Source organism: Lissotriton helveticus, chromosome 12 (genome assembly GCF_964261635.1).
Source record: "Lissotriton helveticus chromosome 12, aLisHel1.1, whole genome shotgun sequence".
Taxonomy (NCBI): domain Eukaryota; kingdom Metazoa; phylum Chordata; class Amphibia; order Caudata; family Salamandridae; genus Lissotriton; species Lissotriton helveticus.
This window is the reverse complement of record NC_136073.1, coordinates 211,580,315-211,601,402: the sequence shown is the minus strand read 5'-3', so window position 1 is coordinate 211,601,402 and position 21,088 is coordinate 211,580,315. Positions and strand designations below refer to the sequence as shown.

At 47.2% G+C, this 21,088-nt stretch overlaps 1 protein-coding gene across 1 annotated transcript in view; it reads left to right on the top strand.

Moving 5' to 3' along the window:
- Window positions 1-2,835: 2,835 nt before the first annotated feature.
- Window positions 2,836-21,088, top strand: part of CRISPLD2 (cysteine rich secretory protein LCCL domain containing 2) — a 174,965-nt gene continuing 156,712 nt past the window's right edge. The window contains exon 1 of the mRNA XM_078668251.1: window positions 2,836-2,998. The gene's annotated coding sequence lies outside the window, so the exon portion shown is untranslated. The remainder of the gene's footprint in view (window positions 2,999-21,088) is intronic.

Sequence of the window (21,088 nt, the reverse complement as noted above, 5' to 3'; positions counted from 1 at the left end):
CCAGAGCACAGAAAAGCTGGGGCAACCAGGTGTTTAACCTCTAAGGTAGCCACCTGGGTGCATGCCAAATCAAGATTGGTGTAAAGGGTGAGAAGACACATTGTTTGATGCCAAACATTACATATGTAGGTGGTACCATATTGGAGTTAGTGACCCCGGGTTTGCCTGGATGCCAGCCCATGTTATCCTATGGACCGATCATCACTTATAGTGTTCTTTAATGTAAAGGCCAATATAGGGACGTATAAGCTTGCACCTACATGCAAACACCTTTAATATAAGGCACCCTGACTCCTGGGCTCAGGAGGCCTTCCTTGGGGGTGACTGACATATAGCAAAAGCAGTGCATTGGCTTTGCCACATATGATGAGGGCAAAGTCAAAATGGAGGAGTTTACACTGTCCCTACAGCCTGCTTTGGCAAGCCTGCTGTCAGTAGTTTACTTGGTCCACTTAGGGCGGCATGACCAGTGCTTCAAGCCCTGGGAACCCATTTACCACCTACGCCCTGAGTATCACTGGTACCATATACTAGGGACTTATAAGTAAGTGTTTTGCACGGGTGGGGAGAATGCATAGATTTGAGCTTGTTGCAGGTATTGTTTGTTTTATTATACATGAAATCCACAGTAAAAACTGACCCAGCAGACCATAAAACAGGCCTACAAAGGGCCAAAAAATGGCTGACACACATGGACTTGTCAGGACGAGCCCCTCCGGCACGGCTTGATTGCCCGGTAGGCTAGTCCGACTCTGTCCATGGTTTGACTATGATAATTCTTGCTATGTGCTTTGCCTGAGAAGTTAATCACATCCAGTTTATTCCAAATGCGGCCACCTGCACCATTGGACTGTTCTTCTGAATACCGACTGATACCCAGAATATTGTGGTACAAAAATGCCAGAGGCAGAATATTTAGGGACAAAATATCGAAAGGTAAGTGCAGATAGGGAAGTATAGACGTACTAATCCTAACTGCAAATCTGTGTACCTTGAGGATACATGTAGCACAAAGGTGCATATATATGGATTTAGGTCTACAAAAACAAGACTGACGTACCTGTCGGTGTATTTTTTAAACTATTTTGTCCTCAATATTGTTTCCCATCGTTATTCTGGAGTCGACATTCAGGGTGCACACCCATCATTGCTAGGAATACCTCTATGGCGAATATTACTCCTGTTTAAATGCAGATTTATTGGTTTCCATGAGCCCAGGGGGTTTTATTTAAATCACTTGTCATTGTTTCCAGGGTCACCCCTTGTGCTGCTCCCTTGGTAGTGTCTAGTGCTTGAAAAGGAAAAATAGAAGTGCAGGTACCCTGTACCAGAGTGCCTGTTTGTTTCTACGAAGTGCCGGTACTCTCCAATTAAAAGTATTACGTCACTCTTGAGAGGTGCAGTTACTCTCCCTATCAAAATAAAAAGGTGCTGGTACTCAGTACTGGACAGCACGGGTCCATTTAAAGCACTGGCTATGTTCAATAAATTGAACAACCATTCCCTGTTTCGCAATTCGCATTCTCGGGCCACGTTTCTGCTAAATGTGCCCAAAGTTCGCTATGCTTCGTGTGACAAAGGGTGTTTCACATGCAGCAGCCAAAGAATGGAATTCACTGCCAACCGAGCTTTGATCCCAACCCCCCCCCCTTGGTTCGGTTTAAAAAAGGAATTAAAAACGTATTGTTTAAAACTGCTTTCACATTACAGTAAAACTTTTTAGTTGCATGTGGGTTTAATTAGCGCCAATAAGCTTCGGTGATCGTGCGCTCTAAACATACCATACACACAACATCCAACTTTAACTACCCTCTCTTTATCCTATTAAATTGATTTGTTTAGGTTCATTTTGAACTCCTAGTCATTGTTAAATAACCTGTAACGTGTTATAATCGTGACTGTTCACAATTCATTTACTTGCACTGTGTTCTCATTGTGTTAAGCGACATATTTCAGCATTTGATGATAAGCCTCACTTGCCTTGCAACTGTTAAATAATTCCCTTATGTTCCCTACTTCTTGTCTATGCAGGGCATTATTGTCTTAATCCATCAGTAGGCACTCTGTATGGTAATGTCACTCATCAGATGGGTACAATCAATTCCATCTCTTAGTATTGTATCACAGTGCATTGTATAACGCTTTGAAGCGCTGACGGGCTCAATTAGCGCTATAGAAAACAATAAATAAGAAGTTTCAGTCTGCGTTGGTTAAATTGGCCACGTAGCTAGCCTCAAGTCACTTTAGGCCATTGCTACGTTAAGGTGTTCGGTTTGTAAGTGTTATGTGTGATGCTGTGCTGTGTTATTCTCGTTCATGAAGTGATTTAAACCTGCACAAGTGCCCTCGAGTCGCCAGCAGGCGCTATACGCTGGTGCAAACATCCTCTGGTTTACATTTCAATGGCTGCTTCTCGGCGCTTTCTTATTGTTTGACGGCTCGCACCGCTTACATTGTTTGCTAACCTGACTCTGAAACGTCCTGGGTCGTTCTCACCGAGGCCCACCCTCCTGCCACAGTATGTGGTTTCCTGCCCCCTCTCGGGGCGGCTTCAGGGGGAGGAGGCTTTGGTTTGGTTCCCACACGCTTGCCGGTCCCACATCCATCCTCCCCGGCCCTCCCACCCGTCCAGCCCCCTCCGGCTCCTCTTACACCCCGTGGGTCGGGCCCCCCCCTCGGATGCGAGCGTATCTCCCTCTCCTCGAACCTCGAGGACACTGCCTCTGCTTTCGTCAGAGGAGTCGAGAACACTTGCCAAGTGCGCCGGATTCCAGGAGCTGCGCGAGCCCTCGTCCCCCCAAACCTATAAATACCGCCTCGGGCCCGGAGGCAGTCAGAGCCTGTGCTGCCTGTGAGCTCCAAGCGCCTCCTGCTCCAGCGCCAAGAAGACGCTCCGTGCCCTGCCTGCCCTACACTCTGTAGATAACTCACACTGGCATACCTCATCCCTTGCAAGCAGTGACCCAGGAGCTCAGGACCACCTTACCCGGGCTTGCAAGTAAGGGAAGCGCCTAGAGGCTGCTCCTCGTCTGTGTTATGCTATGGTTGGTCTGTTACGCTGTGATGTTTTATGCTACAGTAAGAGGCGCTGTGCGGTGCTGTTAGGATATATTTAGCTATGCTCTGCAATCTTATGTTATACTCAGGCATGTTATTCGTAGTGTTGTGTTATATGCTGGGTGTGGTATGATGTGATGTTATACTATGGTTTACACTATAAATTCACCCCATCAAGCTTTTATGCTATGTTATGATAAATCATAGGAGGCTATGCTGTAGCATGTTTGCTATGCACTGCCATGCCATGTTGCACTATGGCATGTTATTCTTTTACATGTGTTGCTGTGTTGTAGCACGTTGTATACTGTTGTGCTATGCTGTACTGTGTTATAGTGGGCTGTGCCATTTTATATGCTCCGGTATGCAACGTTATATTACACAATGCTGAGTGATGCTGTTGTGTTGTTTATTCTTGGTTGTGTTATTTTCAGATACCTCGTCTTAGTCTATGCTGTGTTATATTCTGCGTTGTTGTGATACTATCCTACGAAGTGTTCAGCCGTAATATGTTATGTTATGATATGTACGGCGTGCAACTGTGTGTTTTACGAATGGTATGCTGCAAGCGTTTGCCTAGTGCCTTGTTGCTAGCTGGATGGCTTCGTAGCGCTCTAAGGAGTTAGGGAATAGCAAGGTATGCTATTGTGTGTTGTGCTGGTGCACGCTGCTATAGCTTGGTGTCTTCGCTCCTGTGAGGGGGAAGAGTAGTTTAAAAAGTGTTGCTTCTGAAATGAGGGAGTACTTTGTCTGGGGCAGGAGTCGAATAAGCGCCAAACATCGCCCGTTATCTATTTGTGAAGATTCCTTTGATTGAACACCAGTAAAATCGCTGCTTTACCACGATGTGAACACTAGTTTGTGCTGAGCGTGGGGGGTAAGATGCCCTTACAGAACTGAGGCGGGCACTGTGCCCACAGCGGAGGCAGCGAGGCACTCTGCCCCCATAGAGAACTGCCCCTCCAACAGCGACTCTGGTACCCCACAGACTCGGTATTCTGTCCCCACTCAGAGGCTCGGGCTGGTGCCCACGCTTCCGCTCCTCCAGTGGCTCTGCCCCGGTGGTACCCTGCGCAGTATTAATGCTCAGTTTGGTGCCCTCACCCCATTTCCAATTCATGCCTGCCCCCCACAGGTGCCTTTTTGGTAGCCCGCAATACGGGGGGGGGGGGGGCTGTTTCGTACCCCCCCCCCCCCTTCCCAGTACATGCTGTGTTTGGTGCCCTGCCCTCCACAGATGCCCTGCAATGTAACCCCACACTCTTGCCAAGATGGACTTGCTTTGGTACCCTGCCCTCCAGGGGGCGTGGCCTCAGCCACCTTACCCATACTGACCCCCTGCTCCCCGGGAGCTCAGTTTGGTCAGGACCCTAACTTCGGAACCCCCATTGACGCCTCGGTGTGGCACCCCGTGGCCTCGCACAGCCTAGTCTGTCTCCTCCCCGGAGCTGGGCTGTGAGCTCTGCCGCTCTTCACTCCCTAGAGCCAGCCCAGCTGTGCGGACGACATCTGATCGGTGCCGTGCTGCCCACCCCAGCTGTGCTGGCGAGCGTCATTGGTCCGTCTAAACTCCCCCCATCCCTCGCTGTTCTGTGCTGATGTGGTACATTCACCCCCACCCCCCAGCCCCTCCAGGTGTGCGGTGAGTGCCGCTGCTCTGCAATCCCAGCCAGTCCTAGCGCGGCCGACGAGTCTTGTCTGCCCTTAAGTCACCCAGCCTGCCCTCTCAGGGCGATGTGAAGTCGGATGCTATCGAAGTCCGCGTTCCCTCTTCTCAGCCGACCTGGAGACTTCAGCTGGACTTTGTACCCCCGCGCCTCCTTAGCTGAACTTGCGAGGTTTGCTACCTTTAAGTCGTTTCCTTCTCTAAAGTGGAGCCGATGAGTCCTCATGCACTGAGAATTCCCTCTTTCTTGTCCTGCGCTGATGAGTTCTGTTAAGTCCCACCTGAGCTGATTAGTGCTGTTGCTCTATAAATCCTAAACTCCCTCTCCTGCAGATGGCGCTGTTGTGTTGATCACTCTGTGCGACTCCTAAAAGCTGATGATGCCTGGTGGTCTGTAAATACTAATTTCCTCGGCTGATGAGTTCTGTTTGCTAGTATGACCTCCTTCCCTCTCCTAAGCAGACGGGGTCTGTTAGTCTGTAAATTCTTCTTCACTCTCTTCAGCTGATTAATTCTCTTGGTCTGTAAGCCCCGCCCCTCCCTTGAGCTGATACGTTTTGTTGGTCTCCAAGTTGTCCGTCCATCTCCTGAGCTGATGAGTTCTGTTGGTCTGTAAATCCTCCCTCCAACGCCCGAGTTGATGAGTTCCTGTGATTTATCCTGCGCAGCGAAGTACAAACCCACCAAGCACCCTTATCCGCGACGTCACATGGCCCAGGGGCTCTAGAGATAGCTCAGCAGGTCAATGCAGCTACTGAAGAGATGTGTGTGCAAACCTGACATTGGAGTCAGTGAAAGGTGCTTGCTCAGCCTTTCATCCCCAGCACGGTAAAGGGTACCGCCGAGTACAGCAATCGGGAGAGTTAATATTTACACTATATGAGGCCGGGTGCCCTGGCAGTATATTTAAACGCGAAAACGTAATTAATCACGTCAGAACCCCTCTATTGAATACATCTGCTTTCCTTCAGTGGAAGACTTACTAACTTTACGTGACATTTTTGCTCGATACGTAGAAGGCTTTTTTTAGGTCTTTCGAAGAGGATCGTATCTCTATGGTGTTTACAAACCTTGCGTAAATGTAATAAGAACATTTCTCTAACTGTTTCAGCTGGATGTCATCTGAATTGTGTTTGCATTGGATGTTTCCCTGCGTGGTGTATAGAGATATCTACAATGGATCCGATGCATTCATTGGTAAATATAGCTGCTACTAAGCACTATGCACAGCTGTTGTTATCTAAGGTTGAAAGGCTGAGTCATTCATGCCGGGATTCAAAGAGTGACCCGCAGATCACCGCACGTGTGAGCGGCGAGCGTTTAAGTCAGCTTGCCGCATGCAGTAGCTCTCTGTACCATGCCAGAGTTTGTACTCTGCGTTCAAGCGTGGCGCCGCATGTACAAGTGAGGGCTATTGGCTTTGACAGGGCTCCCTTTCCCAGCCTGCCTGAAAGCCGCTGCAGCCCGGGACCCCTGGAATCCCAGCCGGCCCTCACCTCTGCTGTAACTCGCTCTGGTTTGCGGGGAGCCACGCTGTCTGCACCTTTGCCATTTTTTTCCAAGAATTACTAGCTGCTTATCAGTCCCAGATGTTGCCAGGCCAAGGTTGGCATGTGAGCGAATTAACCAAGGAGAAGTGTATTCAAGAAAGCTTTGTTTTTTAAAAAAAAGAAAAAAAGCCCACATGAAAGCCTTTTAGAAGGTGGGGGTTGGGGCCATGGGGTGGAGGGGGCGCTCTAAGGAAAACATGCATTGTGGGTTAGAAGTAATTTTACTGTGGTTTTCTTTAAGGCTGAAGTCTATCAGTTGGACAGAGCTTTCCTATTCAATGTATCAGTCTTGTTGCGAAGTTCGGTCCTGTCCCTTTAAAAGCCCTGCTTAGAGGTGTCAGCTGTGCCCCTATACATGTTTAACATGTATGCTTAACGCGAAGCACTGGGACTGAGCCAAGAAGGCACATGGAACATGTTGACGTTGCAGTTCTGTCCCACTACACTGCAGCAGCCCTGCTCCTCAGTACAGGTTACAGCAGAGCAGAGCACTGACATGCTGTCACTGTCCCTATGCGATAATCTAAATCACTCTGACAAGGGTCAGTACTGTTGTATCTCAGCAGCCCACCGGCTCTGGGCTGTCCTAATTCAGGTTCAGCAGCCCTGCTGCTCCATCAAATATAGCATAGCAACCTCGCTGAAAAGAGCTGCTACTGTCCCATAAAGTGTAAAGCACCCCTGCTGAGAGGGTCTGATACTGTCCCATACAGCATCCTTGCTGAGAGGGGCTGATACTGTCCCTTAAAGCGTAAATCATCCCTGCTGAGAGGGTCTGATACTGTCCCTTAAAGTGTAAAGCATCCCTGCCGAGAGGGTCTGATACTGTCCCTTAAAGTGTAAAGCATCCCTGCTGAGAGGGTCTGATACTGTCCCTTAAAGTGTAAAGCATCCCTGCTGAGAGGTCCTGATACTGTCCCATACAGCATCCCTGCTGAGAGGGGCTGATACTGTCCATTAAAGCGTAAAGCATCCCTGCTGAGAGGGTCTGATACTGTCCCATAAAGCATCCCTGCTGAGAGGGTCTGATACTGTCCCATAAAGCATCCCTGCTGAGAGGGTCTGATACTGTCGCATAAAGCACCCCTGCTGAGAGGGTCTGATACTGTCCCATAAAGCACCCCTGCTGAGAGGGTCTGATACTGTCCCATAAAGCATCCCTGCTGAGAGGGGCTGATACTGTCCATTAAAGCGTAAAGCATCCCTGCTGAGAGGGTCTGATACTGTCCCATTAGGCACCCCTCCTGAGAGGGTCTGATACTGTCCCATAAAGCACCCCTGCTTGAGAGGGTCTGATACTGTCCCATAAAGCATCCCTGCTGAGAGGGGCTGATACTGTCCATTAAAGCGTAAAGCATCCCTGCTGAGAGGGTCTGATACTGTCCCATTAGGCACCCCTGCTGAGAGGGTCTGATACTGTCCCATAAAGCATCCCTGCTGAGAGGGTCTGATACTGTCCCATACAGCACCCCTGCTGAGAGGGTCTGATACTGTCCCATAAAGCATCCCTGCTGAGAGGGTCTGATACTGTCCCATACAGCATCCCTGCTGAGAGGGGCTGATACTGTCCCTTAAAGCGTAAAGCACCCCTGCTGAGAGGGGCTGATACTATTCCATAAAGCGTAAAGCACCCCTGCTGAGAGGGGCTGATAGTGTCCTATAAAGCGTAAAGCACCCCTGCTGAGAGGGGCTGATACTGTCCTATAAAGCGTAAAGCACCCCTGCTGAGAGGGGCTGATAGTGTCCTATAAAGCGTAAAGCACCCCTGCTGGGAGGTGCTGATACTGTCCTATAAAGCGTAAAGCACCCCTGCTGAGAGGGGCTGATAGTGTCCCTTAAAGCGTAAAGCACCCCTGCTGAGAGGGGCTGATACTATTCCATAAAGCGTAAAGCACCCCTGCTGAGAGGGGCTGATAGTGTCCTATAAAGCGTAAAGCACCCCTGCTGAGAGGGGCTGATACTGTCCTATAAAGCGTAAAGCACCCCTGCTGAGAGGGGCTGATACTGTCCTATAAAGCGTAAAGCACCCCTGCTGAGAGGGGCTGATAGTGTCCTATAAAGCGTAAAGCACCCCTGCTGAGAGGGGCTGATAGTGTCCTATAAAGCGTAAAGCACCCCTGCAGAGAGGGGCTGAGACTGTCTCATAAGGCGTATAGCATCCCTGCTGAGAGGGTCTGATACTATTCCATAAAGCATCCCTGCTGAGAGGGTCTGATACTATTCCATAAAGCATCCCTGCTGAGAGGGTCTGATACTGTCCCATAAAGCATCCCTGCTGAGAGGGTCTGATACTGTCCCTTAAAGCGTAAAGCACCCCTGCAGAGAGGGGCTGAGACTGTCTCATAAGGCGTATAGCACCCCTGCTGAGAGGGTCTGAGACTGTCCCTTAAAGTGTAAAGCATCCCTGCTGAGAGGTCCTGATACTGTCCCATACAGCATCCCTGCTGAGAGGGTCTGATACTATTCCATAAAGCATAAAGCATCCCTGCTGAGAGGGTCTGATACTATTCCATAAAGCATCCCTGCTGAGAGGGGCTGATACTATTCCATAAAGCATCCCTGCTGAGAGGTGCTGATACTGTCCTATAAAGCGTAAAGCACCCCTGCTGAGAGGGGCTGATACTATTCCATAAAGCGTAAAGCACCCCTGCTGAGAGGGGCTGATACTATTCCATAAAGCATCCCTGCTGAGAGGGGCTGATACTATTCCATAAAGCGTAAAGCATCCCAGCTGAGAGGGGCTGATACTGTCCTATAAAGCGTAAAGCACCCCTGCTGAGAGGGGCTGATACTGTCCTATAAAGCGTAAAGCACCCCTGCTGAGAGGGGCTGATACTGTCCTATAAAGCGTAAAGCACCACTGCTGAGAGGTGCTGATACTGTCCTATAAAGCGTAAAGCACCCCTGCTGAGAGGGGCTGATACTGTCCTATAAAGCGTAAAGCACCCCTGCTGAGAGGGGCTGATACTGTCCTATAAAGCGTAAAGCACCCCTGCTGAGAGGGGCTGATACTGTCCTATAAAGCGTAAAGCACTCCTGCTGAGAGGGTCTGATACTGTCCCATAAAGCATCCCTGCTGAGAGGTGCTGATACTGTCCTATAAAGTGTAAAGCACCACTGCTGAGAGGTGCTGATACTGTCCTATAAAGCGTAAAGCACCCCTGCTGAGAGGTGCTGATACTGTCCTATAAAGTGTAAAGCACCCCTGCTGAGAGGGGCTGATACTGTCCTATAAAGCGTAAAGCACCCCTGCTGAGAGGGGCTGATACTGTCCTATAAAGCGTAAAGCACCCCTGCTGAGAGGGGCTGATACTGTCCTATAAAGCGTAAAGCACCCCTGCTGAGAGGGGATGATACGGTCCTATAAAGCGTAAAGCACCCCTGCTGAGAGGGTCTGATACTGTCCCATAAAGCATCCCTGCTGAGAGGTGCTGATACTGTCCTATAAAGTGTAAAGCACCACTGCTGAGAGGTGCTGATACTGTCCTATAAAGCGTAAAGCACCCCTGCTGAGAGGGGCTGATACTGTCCTATAAAGCGTAAAGCACCCCTGCTGAGAGGGGCTGATACTGTCCTATAAAGCGTAAAGCACCACTGCTGAGAGGTGCTGATACTGTCCTATAAAGCGTAAAGCACCCCTGCTGAGAGGGGCTGATACTGTCCTATAAAGCGTAAAGCACCACTGCTGAGAGGTGCTGATACTGTCCTGTAAAGCACCCCTGCTGAGAGGGGCTGATACTGTCCTATAAAGCGTAAAGCACCCCTGCTGAGAGGGGCTGATACTGTCCTATAAAGCGTAAAGCACCCCTGCTGAGAGGGGCTGATACTGTCCTATAAAGCGTAAAGCACCCCTGCTGAGAGGGGCTGATAGTGTCCTATAAAGCGTAAAGCACCCCTGCTGAGAGGGGCTGATAGTGTCCTATAAAGCGTAAAGCACCCCTGCTGGGAGGTGCTGATACTGTCCTATAAAGCGTAAAGCACCACTGCTGAGAGGGTCTGATACTGTCCCATAAAGCATCCCTGCTGAGAGGTGCTGATACTGTCCTATAAAGCGTAAAGCACCCCTGCTGAGAGGGGCTGATACTGTCCTATAAAGCGTAAAGCACCCCTGCTGAGAGGGGCTGATACTGTCCTATAAAGCGTAAAGCACCCCTGCTGAGAGGGGCTGATAGTGTCCTATAAAGCGTAAAGCACCCCTGCTGGGAGGTGCTGATACTGTCCTATAAAGCGTAAAGCACCCCTGCTGAGAGGGGCTGATACTGTCCTATAAAGCGTAAAGCACCCCTGCTGAGAGGGGCTGATAGTGTCCTATAAAGCGTAAAGCACCCCTGCTGAGAGGGGCTGATACTGTCCTATAAAGCGTAAAGCACCCCTGCTGAGAGGGGCTGATAGTGTCCTATAAAGGGTAAAGCACCCCTGCTGAGAGGGGCTGATAGTGTCCTATAAAGCGTAAAGCACCCCTGCTGAGAGGGGCTGATACTGTCCTATAAAGCGTAAAGCACCCCTGCTGAGAGGGGCTGATAGTGTCCTATAAAGCGTAAAGCACCCCTGCTGGGAGGTGCTGATACTGTCGTATAAAGCGTAAAGCACCCCTGCTGAGAGGGGCTGATACTGTCCTATAAAGCGTAAAGCACCCCTGCTGAGAGGGGCTGATAGTGTCCTATAAAGCGTAAAGCACCCCTGCTGAGAGGGGCTGATAGTGTCCTATAAAGCGTAAAGCACCCCTGCTGAGAGGGGCTGATAGTGTCCTATAAAGCGTAAAGCACCCCTGCTGGGAGGTGCTGATACTGTCCTATAAAGCGTAAAGCACCCCTGCTGAGAGGGGCTGATAGTGTCCTATAAAGCGTAAAGCACCCCTGCTGAGAGGGGCTGATAGTGTCCTATAAAGCGTAAAGCACCCCTGCTGAGAGGGGCTGATAGTGTCCTATAAAGCGTAAAGCACCCCTGCTGGGAGGTGCTGATACTGTCCTATAAAGCGTAAAGCACCCCTGCTGAGAGGGGCTGATAGTGTCCTATAAAGCGTAAAGCACCCCTGCTGGGAGGTGCTGATACTGTCCTATAAAGCGTAAAGCACCACTGCTGAGAGGGTCTGATACTGTCCCATAAAGCACCCCTGCTGAGAGGTGCTGATACTGTTCTATAAAGTGTAAAGCACCCCTGCTGAGAGCTGTTGATACTGTCATGTAAAGCACACCTGCTGAGCGAGCTGATACTGTCCCGTAAAGTACCACTGCTGTGAACTGCGGATACTATCCCATATAACAGCCCTGCTGAGAGGTTCTGATACTGTCCCATAACGCGTACAGCAGCCCTGCTGAAAGTTGCTAATACTGTACCATAAAGCACACAGCAGCCCTGCTGAGAGGTGCTAATATGTCCCGTAAAGTGTACAGCAGCCCTGCTGAGAGGTGGTACTCATAAAGCGCACAGCAACTCTGCCTAGAAGTGGAGAGGGAAGAGGGGCTGGCCTAACGGCTAAGGCGCTCGACCTCGGACCTGGGGATCTGGGTTCGAGTCTCGGTAACGACGCCAAAAACCTCTTGTGATTCTGGGCAAATCACTTAATCTCCCCGTGCCTAAAATGAAAGTGTGTCCTCATGTAACGTAACTGGCTGGTGCTATGTAAAGCGCTCTGATACCTGATTCGGTTCGGGTCTAGTTCGCCTATATAAAACTCTGCAAAAAAAATAAAAGTGCTGGTACTGCTTTATAAAACATGCAGCAGTCCAGCTTGAGAGGTGCTGGTACTGTCCTATAAAGAGTACAGCAGCCCTGCTGAGAGATGCTGGTTCTGTTGCAGTAAAAATATAACAGCTTTGGTGAGAAGTGTTTTTACTGTTCCAGTAAAGGTATAGAGGCCCAGCAGAAAAGTGCTGATGACGTACCAATACACGTACTAGCACAGTAAAAATATGACAGCCCTGCTTGTAAGTATTGGTACTGTTCCAGTAAAAGTATGGCAGCCCTGTTTGAACTATTGGTACTAGCACAGTAAAAATATGACAGCCCTGCTTGTAAGTATTGGTACTGTTCCAGTAAAAGTATGGCAGCCCTGTTTAGTAGTATTGCTACTGTCCCAGTAAAAGTACTGCAGCCCTGCTGAGAAGTATTGTTACTAGCACTCTATAAATATGACATCCCTGCTGAGAAGTATTAATACTGTCCCAGTAAGAGTATGGCAGCATTGCTGAGAAGAACAGGTACTGTCCCAATAAAAGTGTTGCAGCCTTGCTGACAATAGCAGGTACTGTTTCAGTAATCCAAAGCAGCCCTGCTGACAGGTGCTGCCACTGCTACATCCACCCACCCACGCTTCACCAGTGCTGTCGCTTGTTGCGTTTAAGCATTCCCTACTTTCTGCCCAGTCCTCTTTTGTTTGGCACTCTCTTCTTCTCAGGACTATTTTGAGATGTGTGAATGGCAGTGGGTGGACAAGGAGGAGAGCGTATGACAGAACAAGAGTGCTAGTGTGGGTGGGAGCTCTGGAAGAGCTGTGGTCTAACCAGGAGACGGTTGCTAAGGAGGGAGTGTGGTTCAAGGAGGAGACTAGGCTTATGGAGAAGGTATCAACCAGGGGGGATTGGACTTTGAAGAGGTGGGTGCTTTGGAGAGGGTGAGGCCTACTGAGGAAGCGTGGGCTGTGGAGGACGTGTAATGCAAACAGTGTGGGTATTCTAAAGAGGTAGTGTGGTCTGTGAAGGGCGCGTCAGCGAGGTGGACCAATGGAGAGATGTTGCTCTGGATGCGGTACGATATGTTGGTGGAGGTTGGGTTTTGTCATTGCAAAAGGTGGCATGTGAGGATAGTTTGTGTGCTGTGGAGAAGCAATGGTCTGTGAAACATGTGCAGACAATGTGGTTGGAATAAGTTTCGGTGGTCTGTGGAGTATGTGGTATCAGTAAAAGATACTATCTAAGCAGGAGTTGTATTTTAAGTGTAGTGTGTTCTTTGGGGAAGTGTGGTCCATTGAAAGTGTGCTGGCTATGAAGGAGGAAACACCTTTCAGAGGAAGGGTGACTTATGGACAAGTTGTGGTCCATGGAGGAGGTGTGGTCTGTAGAGGATGTGTTGGGCTTTCGAGGATGTGGGATGCGGGAGGAGATGCAGCCTACTGAGGAGGAGGTGTTATATATGCAAGGGATGTGGTCTTTCATGGCGGCGAGAGCTATAAAAGAGGTGTGGTCTGTGGAGGAGGTGTGGTCTATGGAGGAGGTGTGGTCTGTGGAGGGGGTGTGGTCTATGGAGGAGGTGTGGTCTGTGGAGGAGGTGTGGTCTGTGGAGGAGGTGTGGTCTATGGAGGAGGTGTGGTCTATGGAGGAGGTGTGGTCTGTGGAGGAGGTGTGGTCTGTGGAGGGGGTGTGGGCTGTGGAGGAGGTGTGGTCTGTGGAGGAGGTGTGGTCTGTGGAGGAGGTGTGGTCTGTGGAGGAGGTGTGGTATTATGATTGGGCGCAGGCTACCAGTTTACTGTACTAGTGCAGGCTATAAGGCAGGTGGGGCTGAGAATGACCTGACCCCTGTGACTTACCCTCTGAACCCACTTCCTCTCAAAACACATCAGCCCTATCCACTTCCTCAATTCACATCTCTTTCAAGCGAGTGAGATATTGATTTAACATGATTTATTGCACATCTGGTTCCAATTAAATCTATTTTTTTATCAGTGCTTGAAACAGAAATGTAGACGTGCAGTTAGTTACTCACTATCCCAGAGTACCTGTTTACTACTGAGAAGCATCGCGCCCATCCCGAGAAGTGCTGGTCATTTCACATTAAACGTAGCACACCCTTAATGAAAATGTCTGGTATGCTCCCATCAAAGGTATCAGACTCCTGCTGAAAAGTGCTGGCCCTCTCCCATTAAAACTCTCGAACCCCTACTGAGAAGTGCTAATGGTCTCTGATTAAAAACAATCACATCACTGCCGAAAAGTGCTGGTGTGCTTCCATTAAATATATCACACCCCTACTGAGAAGTGCTGGTACTCTCCCATTGAAAATATCACACCCCTACTGAGAAATGTGGTACTCTCCCATTAAACATATCACACCCCTATTTAGAAGTGCTGGTACTATCCCAAAAAGTATCACAGCCCTACTGAGAAGGACTAGCACTCTCCATTCAAAATGACTCGACGCTACCTGCCCATTTAAAGCCCTCATTTTTTATTTTATCTTTATTTTGAAGATTTAAAAGCGCCCCCTCCACCGAGGAGGCCTTCTCAGAGTTTGGGAAAATGTCGGCCTTGTGAGGAGGAGGCAGACGAGTGAGAAGGGGGAGTGGGGGCTGGGGGGGGCTAGGGGGGCGCTCGGGCCAGCGCTATCATCCTCGCTTTCGTCATCTCAGCCGAGGGAAAAGTGTTGTTTACATATTAATAACCACGCGAGAGGAGTACGGGGAAGGAGAATGCACCGTCTGTTGCACAATCCTGGGCGGCGGGAAAAGGCGGGAGAGGCGCAGAGGCCCGTTTCGGCGCTCGCCGCGCGCCTGACAGGCCTGACTGCCCGCTCACAGCCTGGAAGCACAGAGCATCTTTATACCGACCACTGGCCGGCCTCGCAGCCGGCCCTCCAAGCCACAGTGTACATCATCCCTGACACTTGTTGACAAAGATACACAGAAAAGGAGGAGGGTGGTGGATGCAGCAGAGCGACACGGTGAGATTGCAAGACGGGCCGGTGCCAGCAATACCTGGGTACCGCGTTTGGACAGACGAACACACATCCAGGACTAGGAGTTCTTTTTGTGGCATCGATGCATTTTTAGAACCTTTCCTGCTATCAATGGCTTATGGGACTTTTGTGTCTATAAATTAAAGGCCCTTTTCATGGTATCAATAGCTTTCAGGCCTTATTTTGCCTTTTTCAATGAATTATAGGACCCTTCTGGGTAATAGTCCCCTCGAGGTCTTTTTTTGGATATTGATTAATTTATAGGATCCTATTGTGGTATCATTCCCTTTTAGAACCTTTTTTAGGCTATCAATGAACTAAACTACCATTTCTTTGTATCTATAAAATGTAAGACCTTTCCGGGTATTGTTGAATGACTGAGCGATTTCGACATACCAATGAAATATAGGACTTATTCGGGCTATTGGTGAATTATAGAAAGTTTTCGATGTATCAGTTATTTTTAGGACGTTTTAATGATGTCAATCCGTTATTGGACGTTTTTGTGGCATCATTGAAAAATGGGATCGTTTCAATGTATCGAATCAATATTGGACTTTTTGTGGTATCAACAAATTACAGGACTATTTTGTAGTACTGATGAAATTGAGTGGTCGGAGGGTTCCACTAGGTGGTTAGTAAAGCATTGCAAATACTCCACATAAAATAAAATAAGGACCTTTTCAGGGTATTGATGTTTTATAAGACCTTTCTGAGGTAGCAATACACTAAAGGGGCTGCTCAAGGTTTTCTTTACATCTGAGATTGCTTGACGAAGTATACAGCTAGTAAAGTTACAACGGTGATGAGAGCCATAGGTGTCACTCAGAGTATTTTAAAAGGGGGCTATGCCATTTTGAGGTTGTGTGCCAGTGCTTACTCAATGAATGGCTCTCATAGCCTATCACCCTCTTTATGTACGTGTATGCTGAATTCTAAACAAGTCAAGTCAAGTCAATACAAGCTTTATTCGATTAATTAAAATCATAAAAGCATTTCCAACAAAATATACAAATAACAATTTCGTATGGTAAAAACATTTCATATAAATAATTTAGTTAAAAAAGAGGAGCATATAAGAGAACAATTTCATATAATTACATGGGATAGTACAGTAGTGCAATTCATCAGATCAGCTAATGGTCAGTTGATTAAAATGCATATCATGGAATGATTAACTTCAATTGTTTAGATTTAATACGTGTAGCTGCAACCAAAAAGCTTGCTACCCCGAATATTACTTTAGTGCTACTTAGAAGCTGTAGGTAACGGAGAGCGGGACGAACTTGTATAAACCCTGCTTCTCTCAGAATAGGTAGTAAAAACTGTTTTCTACATTCCTCGTAGTAGCTACAAAACATAATAAAGTGCATCAGGGTTTGTTCAGAAAAATTATCGCTGCTACAGGGGATAGAAGGATCTAATTTACCCCATACTGGGTAATTCCCCAAGGAATATTGAATAATATTCAGTCTAAATCTTACAAGGAGATTACGATGGAAGGATCGAGACACAATGGACAAGTAGGGTTCCAATTTTGGGGTAGTCTGCAGTATATAATTAGCTCTTACTCCCGGTTTTTGGAGCTCTACTTCCTCCCGTTCCATCTCCCTACGTTCCAGAAAATTATTCTTAATCCATAGCACATCACCTCTCTTGATGGTATTCGGGGCAAAATATAGTTCAGGCCTACCCAATTTGTAAAACATATTTTTAATATAGACCAACCATGGAATTTTGTTCACTTTATCCAGTGCTAAACAGTCTGTTAGAATAGAGTGATTTAGATTGATTTCTGCGTTCAGCCAGGTCTTGGCCCAACAGATCAGAGGTGCTAGCTATAATTGATCACTGATGAAGCCAAGACCCAACTCTGTATGGACTGAGAGTACTGGGGTTGATTGGGGGACCACTAAGAGGGATCTAAGAAACTTATTTTCTACCACCTGGAGTTTGTCTTGCGGTAGGTAGCCCCATAATGAAGCACCATTCCTGGAGATAGAAAGGCTTTTTGACTTGTAAACTGTCAGTAGTGCTTCTACTGGACCTGAACCTAACCGTTTCGCGAAGCTCAGTAGAGCAGAAGTGGATCTAGTGACCGCTAGGCCTCTAGCGTTTAGTTGTGGCCTCTAAGTACCCTTTTCGTCGAACAAGACCCCCAAATATGTAAAGACTGGAACTTTGGTGATTTCTTCATCAGTACATAGAAACTTTTTTACCTTTAAACTTTTTAAACGTTTCCCTGCAATCATTACATGCAATTTTTTATTGTTAATCTGTAGATCAAGGGAAGACATGAACACCCCAAAATCATCCAGGAGTCTCTGTAGCCCCATCCCAGTACGGGCTAGCAATACTGCGTCGTCCGCGTAGAGGAGCACCGGAACTGTGTACTCCCCCACGCGGGGGACATCAGATGTGGACTCCTTCAGGGCGGATTCGAGGGAATTTATGTATAAGGTAAATAGGAGGGGTGCCAAAATGCACCCCTGCCTTACTCCCCGTTTTGATCTGAAAAAGCTAGTAGTATCTCCTTCTCTATTAGTTCTGATAGAGGCACGGAGATCTTGGTGCAGGGTCGCTAGGTAATTTATCAAAGGTGGGTCTATCCCTATGTTAGTTAAAATCGCCCAAAGTTTAGATCGATTGACCAAGTCGAAAGCCAACGATAAATCCATGAATGCCATATATAAATGACCCTCCTTAGCCAAGGTGTATTTACTTATTAACATATGAAGGTTTAGGCATTGATCTAGGGTGCCCCTTCCAGCCCTAAACCCATATTGTAAAACAGAAAGGACCCTCCTCTCTTCCAGATGGTCACCGAGTCTCTGCAGAATGACTCTGCCCAAGATTTTAACGGCAGAGTCAATCAGAGAGATCGGCCTATAACAGGCAGGGTCGTTTCTTGAACCTTTTTTAAAGATGGGTATTATAGATGAAGTGGTCTAAGAAGAGGGGAACCCCGAGATGACTGTGGAGTTAAATACGTTTGTGAGTGTTTTAGTCCAAAACTCCACAGGGGACCTGTAAAGGTCTGCGGGCACACCATCTGGGCCGGGGCCTTATTTTTAGTCATCTCTGTAATAGCCCTATGTACCTCCAATTCATTGAAGCTTAAAGAAGGGGCTGCTCCATTTTCTATGGGATTAACTATTGAGATATACTCCTCAGCACTGTCATAAATTTTGCTGAAGTGTGCAACCCATGCCTCATCAGGGATCACGGAGTCCAGCACCTTGTTGTTTGTATCAGTAAAGTAAGGATGGTTAATAACAGCCCAAAATTTTGAGCTGTCTCTAAGTACATCAATTGAGATCAGGTCTTCCCAAGCCTCCTTTTTAATGCATTTTTTGCGGTTATCCGTGGCTAATTTGTAGTTTTTCCTGAGTGCAGCCACCAGCTCCATATTTCTTGGATTTTCTTTTAATGCATGAAGAAGTGCTTTATGGGCTTTTGAGCACGTCTCATCAAACCACCTTGGCCGGACAAGGCCATCCCCCTTCTTCTTACATTTCAATTGGAGTTTAACTTGAGCACAAATATTGGAAAAAGAATTTAAAACTGAAGTCTAAACATGGCCTGACAGTCATATGGACATTGTGGCATTTTCCCGGTGGGCTGCATGTCAAGGACTGTTCTTTTAGCTGAATGGGCTACTAAGACACTTGAGTGTACTTTGCCTATCGATTTGAACAAGCATTGGCAAAGCCAATAGGTCTCGATTGTTGGATATTTTGTCTTTACTGATGCTCTGCAGCATCAGACAAAATGATAAAAAAAGGTGTGATGACATGGGTGCCACGCCATTTAATGGGCATGTGTATGCGAGATGACGTATGTGCACTCATGCATCACCACGCATGTGTCCACTTATGAAATACTGCCATTTTTTATTTACCAATTACTATTTTTATAAATTTACAGCTTTTTCAAGGCAGAGGAGAGGGCCACAGTTTTATGCATTGCCATGCCTGAAAAAATGAAAATATATATACATATTAAAAAAAAAAAAGACTGTGAGGTGCAATGGAGAAGCATGTGGAGGGGTGCCATGGGAAGTGAACTCGGGTGATAAAATAAAACAAGCGTTTGTAATGCAATCAGTCTCGCCTTTGGGGCCTTATATTTATTTAGCTATGCAGCACATTAGCCTGGGTGATGAAACATCTACTGTTCTTGAACATGGAGGGAAAGTAAGCACCAAACTGCATGACACGCCAGGTATGGGAACACATGGAGAGAAATATTGACTTTTAATGGAAAATGGTATAGTCCAAAGCTTTTAATAAAAAATCAGGACCTTCGGTGGTCATATCACTGAAAATACAAGATTTAAAAAAAATATTATTGTCTATGGGTGCTTGTGGAAGAAAATTCCTATGGACTGGAATCTAGAGAATGCTAAAGTGATTTTGGTATTTTACGTACCTCTCTGCTGGTCATTTTCTATCAAGAAGATTAAATAGAGGCAGTTGCCAGAAAAAAAAAGAAAGTCTCTCAGCAAAAAGCAATTCTGGTATTTTACTGACCTCTGCTGATCGTTTTCTATCAAGACAGTTCAATAGAGGCAGTTGAACAGAAAAAAAGACTCTACGCTGCAGCAGACAAGTCCTAGGGCTGATCTCCAGAGCCCACAAAGTACATACAAATATAAGTATATAAAAAGTATATACTAAAGTATAAACAAAAGGTCTTGAATGCTCGACCTAAAAAAAGATGGGTAAGAGGAGGAGAGGAAAATCAGTCCATAAGGGAGAGAGCAACATGGAGTGTGATGAGTGGGGGAGTTTAGTAGTGGGAGCAGTGCACAAGTGAGAGAGCAACATGACCTGCGAGGAGGGATATTTGACGAAATTGAAAAGCACAAAAGAGAATGGTGTGGAAAAGGAGGGGAGGGGAATGGTTTGCATCTGAAGACCTCTTGGTGACTTCTCTGAAACTCAGGAGGGGGAGTGGAATGGGTTGCATCTGAAGACCACTTGGTGAATTCTCTGAACCTCAGGAGGGGGAGTGGAATGGGTTGCATCTGAAGACCACTTGGTGACTTCACACAATCTCAGGAGTGGGAGTGGAATGGATTGTGTTTTAAGACCTCTTGGTGACTTCTCTGAACCTCAGAAGGGGGAGGGAAATGGGTTGTATTTGAAGACCACTTGGTGCACTCTAATGGAGTGTTTACCTAAACAGAAAAAAATTGCACAATTGAAGGCTCCAAGTCAGTCAGTCAAAAGGATGGTAAAGAGGGATTGCTCCAGGCGAGGGACAAACAAAAGAAAGGGAAGGCACACCTTTGAATAAGAAGTAAGGATTGAGTGACAATAAACCCAATCAATAGTAAGCGATGTATTATTTTCTGTAGTAAGTTCTTGGTAAGCCCACAATAGGTCTTGCGCTGTCTGGTAGGCAAGACATACACATTGTGTAGTAATATACAATGTTAAGACCCATGTTTTTCAGAAAATCTCCTTTTGGAAATATTCCCCTCTAATCCACCGGAGAGGATCAGGTCCAGGTTCCTGTGGGTTTGTCCCACATTTGGATGCACTGTCCTGTTGCCAACACTGGGCTGGCAAGGGACGCCAAATGTCCCAATTTTTACAATTTTGACAAAAAGCACATCAAGATTATTTGAAGGGCCCGAATGCACATTGGTAGTGGGCTGGCAAGGTGCCGCACTCTGTCTATCAGAACCAATGAGCTGTAAAGCGGCATGAGCCAGTGGCTAACATTTGTTTACTGTATGGCAGAGAGGGACAAGCTGCACCGTAGGAGGGGTCATGACCATGCACTCTAGAACTCGTTTGGCTTTTAGGATGCTATTAGGAAGGTACATACCTTATAAGCAACAGCCTGAATAAAACCTGGGCCTTTAATGGAAATATATCCTTGGTGAGTATTCTCTTTGTTAAGCAAGTTTCAAAGAGCTCATGGTTGTCAGGTTAGAAAATGGAAGCACAGGGGAGTAGGATTTGCAAAATATCAAACAGTTTGGCACAGCAAGTGATCTATGACAGCAAGGCAGTTCTGCTTGCTCCTAAGGCTATAATGTTACCACCACATTACAATACGGTGAATAGACCAAGGATATAGGAACTGTCTCACTCCCTCCCCCATCTGAGTTAAAAAGATCCAATCCTGTATT